This window comes from Vanacampus margaritifer, chromosome 17 (genome assembly GCF_051991255.1).
Source record: "Vanacampus margaritifer isolate UIUO_Vmar chromosome 17, RoL_Vmar_1.0, whole genome shotgun sequence".
Classification (NCBI taxonomy): domain Eukaryota; kingdom Metazoa; phylum Chordata; class Actinopteri; order Syngnathiformes; family Syngnathidae; genus Vanacampus; species Vanacampus margaritifer.
Window position 1 is genome coordinate 14,424,400 of NC_135448.1, and position 6,998 is coordinate 14,431,397.

Consider the following 6,998-nt stretch of genomic DNA (forward strand, 5'->3'; position numbering starts at 1 on the left):
ATGTCATGGATGTGACAAAGGCACGGCTGGAGGTGAGCCGCATGCAAATTGACCAAGGAATCATAACAGCTACAGCCTGACTTGGAGTGGACAGCGGCTTTCTTGTGATTAGAAGATCAAAAAAGTCCATGAAGATACCAAGCGTAGATGACCAAATTATAGAAGCAAACCTTTGCTGCATCATAGTTCAAATACAAGTCGTACAAGACTAAGAACCTCATCATTTGTGCTAGGTTCTTCGGCCTGTCTGTTGCATCTTTTGTTAGCATTGAGTTAACAGATGTTTGTAAGACAGTTATGTAGTTTGACTGTAAATGCACATGTAAGTCCTCTTTGCTTTATGTTCAGTTTGACTAGAACCTTCAACAGGTAGAGGCAATAAACAGCTTTACGAGTCTTTTTGAAAAATTCTTTACTGTCTGCCAAACTGAGTAGTCCATAGGCCTTAGAACCAGCGGATGCTAAATACACACTAGATGTTCGATAGGCTTTGTTATTCCTTAGTCAATGACAGTCCCAACATGCGTTGTTTTAAGGTGACAAGCGGTGCACTATGACCTGCAGTCAACCCTTGCTAGTGGTGGCGCAAAGGGACCAAACCCTGACGTGCTTAGCATAAATTTGCAGCTGGGATAAACTCCAGCTCCCCCCCCACCTTAATGAGGACAAGCCCTATAGAAAATGGATGCCTAGTCATAGCTAATCCCAACTGAGTGCTGTCGCAATTAATAATTAGAGCTGATATGTGTTTTGTTCCTCAGGCTTAAATGAATAGCGAATGTCAAGATTTGAATGTCAAGTCAGTTGGGATGGGCTCCAGATCACCCGTGACCCTAATGAGGACGAACGAGTGGTGTAGAAAATGGATGGATAGATGATTGACTTTTCTTTCTTTTTTTTTTAAGGCTGGCTCAGGGAACTGGTCAAATCCCCCAAATCTGTGTGACAATATTGGCGGAGTTAATGAGAGTCAACATGTCATGCTGCTTGGTGGTTTTCTGCCTCTCGCACAGTCTTGCTAATATTTACCTCTCCAAGCATCCCAGACGCTATTTTTTTTTTTGGGAAGATTTTCTTCTTCCATCATCCTCCAACCTCTGCTTAATAATTTCTCACCGTCTTCCATTTTTCATTTCCCCTCCACTTATACTCTCTACTTAAGATGTTTCCTTTTCTTTTGATGGCTCCCTTGGAGGAGAACAGGTGGTTGCGGGCAACAGGCAGTCGGCCCTCCTGCGACCTCTGAACGCATGGCGAGGGAGGGAAAGGGAAAGAAATAGCCGTGAATCACACAGTCAGCTCTGCCGGGAACGGCGCGGAGTGCACTTTTGGAGAAATGGGAAAGTGGTGGGCCGTGCGCGTGCATGTTCTATAAGGGACTCGACTTGAGCGGGCCCGTCGCAGAATAACATCAGCTGAACGTGGGGGAGGGGGGGGGGGGGGCGGTGGGGGGTGAATGTTGGATGCTGTGTGATTCCCTCTTCATATATTTAGCATCTGTGACACATCCATATCCATACAATGCATGCAAAAAACATGCAGAAGCATTGATACAGTTGTTGGCTCATCAGTTACCATGGCAACGTTCATTCCGTGACTTCCACTGGCTTAAATCATTTTGTTGTTATGAGATCTTAAGCTTTTGGGGCGATTTATTGGACAGTGTCTAATAAAGGGCAACTAAAAAAAAAAAGTATTTTCTTCCTTTACAGGGAGTCTGAACAGAGAATCAAACCCAGAACCTCTTGTCTGCGAGGCAGACATGCTAGCCACTAGCTCTAAACCCGACCCAAAAGGCAGGACTCTTTCCCCTGAGTTTTCCAGCATCTTTATTCTTCTCCTTTGCTCTCTTTTGCTTCTAAGTCCTTTCGTCTTTTCTTCTCCGTCCTTCTGCTTCAGACCCGGTCCACTAGCACACTCAATATGGTATTGATTGGTTTGCCTCTGTGTTCTCTGACCTTGCTGTAATAGTGCCAGAGAGGTCGCGGCAGATGGATTTTTTCTGAAAAAGACACTGTTATGTTCGGTAATCTATGGTTGCAGCATGCCAATTAACAACGAAAGGAGCGGCAGCCCTCCCCGGTTTAGCCTCCAGCTCCGTGAGTTCCTGCAGTGCAGCCCAAAAGGGAAGGCAGAACCACACTATTTGGCATGGGTCAGGACTCAAAATGGCCATTTAGCAAACTTGTCCTACGATATAAAATGGAAGATCTACTTAGTGTTAGTGTTGTACTTCTCGATATAGGACTTGGTCTGGAGACCATTTTTTAAGGGTCTTAGTCTTGTCTCAGAATTGAAGGCATTTTGATTGGTCTCGGACAGGTCTGACTTGGGATTTTTAATGAAGACTGGTCGAGACCAGGCTAGTACTAGTTTGATCAGTGAGAAACGCAAAATGGAGGTGCTGCGCTGCCTTCCCGATGTCACCTGGAGAGCCACATCTCCTAGGTTTGACATTTTTTCATTGTACTTTTGTTGTAATGGAAAAAAAGTTACTGGGCCATAAGTCTTGGTCTTGTCCCGGCCTCGATACTCTCTAGTCTCAACAATGTTATTGGTTTTGGTTTGTGTGGTCTTGACTACAACACTAGGTAGTGTGTAAACATTCAAAGTAGTTACCATGTCTTTTCCTTTGAATGAGTTTCATGAAGCTTTTGACTGGCTGTAGTGGCTTTTTGGATTTAAGTTAAAGTTTCTGATTCTTCGCTTAACCTTCTGATTGACTATTGTGCCTTTTTCTTGGAATCACTTTCTTCAGACCTTGGATTGTCTCTTGTGCTTTTACCAAGAAATTATTTTTCAAGCTTTTGGTTGTCTACAGACTTTTCCTGGAAATGACTTTCTTCCTGATTCTGTTAGATATTATTAACATTTAAATTCTTTATTTTCATATATTAACCATTGTTATACATTATTAACATCTTAATTCTTTATATTAACCATGTTGAAAGGTTTTATAGACGTGTAAAGCAAGTAGTGTTGAACTCAGTATAATTTGACCTTAAGCTGGGACATATTATTTGGTCTAGAAGTTCCTTCTCTGTGGGAAAACACATTTGGTCCTTGAGAACAGAATCTGTTTCGAACACGCACCCCTGACTCTGTTTTCGCCATCGCTCATGGAAAAGTACCCAGAGAGTATGTTTTGTCTACAAATGAAAGAGAGGCGGTCGGTTTTAACTATAAGAAGCCATTTTACACGCGGAAGAGACACATTCGGCGCTCTGAATTCCACCTGTTAAGTGATGAATTGGAGTCTGTTACGATGTCCAGAGATCTCTGTTAGATTAAAATCATTTTTGCAAAGGTGTTTTTTCTTACATTAAATCTGTCTTCAAGTTTTGGAACACGCAAAGAGGACAAATTTTTTATTCCTCTTTCAATTCTGAGTGGCTTTTGTGCCTTTTGGGGGGGGGGGGGGTTCAGGCTTCTGATTAGTTTTGTATGCAAGTTCATACTTTTGTTTTAACTTCTGGTCGGCTATTTTAATTTGGAATTCCTTTTTTCCATCTTTTGATTGGCTATACAGTATGTAGTCCAGACATCTGACTGGCTTTCATGCCTTAACATTGAAATGACTTAATCCAATCTTTTGATCAACTATCATGTCATGCAAAATGTTGTTCAAGATTCTGATGATCTAATATCTATCATGCATTTTTTTGGAGACTGTTTTTCTCCATGATTCTGCTTGGCTAAGAATTCCTTGTGGTTCAAGGTTGAAGTGCCGCTTAATGCTTCGGCATGTACTGTACCTTTCAATCTATTTGTACAGAAAACAAGATTTAAAAAACAACAACATTCAGGCGACCGAAAAGTATTTCCGAAAAAACAACCTTGTACGTGTGGGCAAAGCTTTCATTTTTGTGACTGTTTTAGCTAACAGTTTGTCTCTTATTCCCTCGCGGATTCGCTGTTGAAACAGACACATCCCTTGGCCTGTGCCCAAATACACACTGCGGCACACACACACACACACAAACGCATACACACAAAAACTCTGCAACACACCAGCGGCCCCCCTAAGGAATTTGTCCTCCACAGATGGTGGTAGAAAAATCGTTGCTTCCACAGTGACACCCTCATGAAACTTCCAGCTCACCCCCCCCCCCAACCCCACCTCGCTCATTCTCTATCCTCCAATCTCACATCATTCCCGCCTCCCCCTTCATCCCTTTTTCTTGTTATCTCCCGCTCATTCCCACCTTTTTTTTTTTTCTCAACATCCTTATCGACACAAACCCAACATCCAAACTTCACTCATTTGTCCTTCACTCTCTCCACTGGCTTTCATCAGGAGTTCTTCCACTTTGCTTTAAGGTTGGGCAACTCGCTCTATTCCCTACTTAAATCCCCCCCCCCCACACACACACCTTCCACCAGCCTTCTTCTTGCCCCAACCCCTTTTGAACAGTGCTGTCACCAAAGCCTCTCAGGGGGTACTAATGGAAGGAAGCATGAGCAGACATGCCACTTAAAGCCACTCTTTTCAAATGGGACCATGCTCTTATTTCCGCACATGCACACACCACCTCGCTCAGATTTACATTATGCATCTCAGACCAAGCCGCTCTCACGGGGGTCGGGGGGGGGGGGGGGGTATCAGAATACCTTCTGGTACAAAGGCTGCACCACTGCAGTACATAGATCTTCTAACTTTCGCATTTTCTCAACACCTGCGTGTCTCCTACTCAATGGGTAATAATCATTTCATATCTCTAACCTTCAAATTACTAATAAAAAAAACCTCATCAAATAAGCTTATTGGGTTAATTTAAAAGTCGAAATTGGCCATGGTTGTGAAGGTTATATGTGCCTTCTGATTGACTGGTCGCCTGTCTCTCGCCCTAATCAGGACAAAGCGGTATAGAAATTGATGGATGGATTTTTCTAATCAATAGTTGCCCTGAAAACCCTTGTAAACAGCTGCAGCAAGTCACTCCTGTCATTGTGTTTAAAGACTGACATATAAGACAGGCTTCCATCCAATTTTTGTCCATTTTTTAAAGTGAATTTACTGAACATGCGCAAAACGGACATGCGACTTAAGCCCGTTTCCATCCGTTCTTCTTTTGCGATTATTGAGAGGGGACTCCCCCGCTGTAGGTGGCGGTATACACCAAAGGGCCGGGATCCACCAGTAATTTAAAAGAAGAAGAAAAACAGGAAGCGACATGCGACGTAAGTCCGTTTCCATCCGTTCTTCTTTTGCGATTATTGAGAGGGGGACTCCGCCGCTGTAGGTGGCGGTATACACCAAAGGGGTGGGATCCAGCAGTAATTTAAAAGAAGAAGAAGAAAAACAGGAAGCTACTGCGCCGTGCGATTTGTTTTTCCTCATCCCCCCCCCAAACATACGTTTCTTTATCATCAGCCATTGCTTTGTGACTCCAACTGTGACATCTTGTTAAAACGTGCGACGTGTATCCGGTCTTGCCAGCGGTTATTCGCAAAACCTGTTTCCATAGCCAAAATGTAAATTTACCTTTTTTCGATACTCCTCAAAATTCCCTCCCTCCAAACGTAAAAACTTTTTTGCAAATTTTGGACTTTTTTTTTTTTTTTTTTTTCGTTTCCATTCAGGGTTTTTTTCCGCATTTTTGGAAAATTCTAATAAAAATGGGTGGATGGAAACCCCACTATTGACCGCCCAATGACGGCATGTGGTGGTGGTGGTGGTAGAAAAGCGGAATAATAAATGCCCATGGACTCATTTCAAAATTCCATTCTGACTGGCACTTTTTGTATGTTCAAAAGCCGTTGCTTGTCATAAGCAGCTTGTCGTAAAAACCTGGAAAAAATTCAAACACACATTTGTCTTTAAGCTACATGTGGTTTAAAATGACACTACACACGATTAAATTTTATTTAAATAAGCATGCGTGCTTCTCATCTCTTCCCAATGTGGTGAATCACAAAAATGTTCTATTATGGGGCACTTCAAAGATAGACTGTGTCAGTGCAATTTGCCATCGCAATAAATCAGTGTGAAAGGATCAGTGTGAAAAAAATGACTCACAGCCACGGCAGTCACAGTAACCAGACAAAAACAAAAGTAAATAGTCCTTAGTAGTGTATCACACCATTGTTTTTGAAAGGTCTACTTTTATCTTTTCCTGAGAGTGGCTTTCTTCAGACTTCTGATTGGCTAGCATGCATTTTCCTGGATGGGCTTTCTCGGGGCTTCTGATTGGCTGTTCTTCAAAATTCCGATGAGCTATCATGCCTTTTTCTTGCGATTGGGGATCTTCAGGTTTCAATATGGCCATCATACCTTTACTAGGGAAAGACTTTCTTCTTGTTTCCGATTGGCTACCGTGACTTTTCCTAGCATTGGCTCTCTTTAGGTTTATGATTGGCTGCCTTGCATTTGCCTAGGAATGATATTTTTCAGCATTCTGATTGGCTGTCATACATTTTCCTAGACTTGACTTTGTTGAGGGCTTCTAATTGACCATTTTCAGGTGATTTTCTTCAAGCTTCTGTCGAGAGTGACTTTTTGACCGGCTATCATGCTTTTCCTTGGATTACTTTCTTCAGGCTTTCCAAGCCATTGTACCTTTTTTTTTCTTCTGGAGAGCTCAGTATTGTTCATTCGGTAATTTTACCGATTTGACATGTCATCATTATTGCTCTCTTTTTTTTTTTTTTTTTTTTTTCCATGCCATTGTACCTTCCTATTGAAATTGCTTTCTTCAGGCTAGAGCTACTGTTTTACATACAGTCGTGTCGTTTGCTCCATGTGGGACACACAACATATTGATGTATTTCCACCCTTTCTATTTCCACGTCCCCATGAGGCCAAACATGTCTACAGGTTCCAATCTCTCAGCCCTCCAGGCCAAAGGCGGCGGCGTATAGATATGATGGTAAGTGGCTCCTTTTATTCATACAAGCTCGGCGTACAAATGGATTCCTCTAAATGAGTTACACCGGGACAGCTGGTGAGGGAGTCTGTGCGAGAAAGGGGGCGGTGGGGGGGGGGGGGGGGGGGGTTG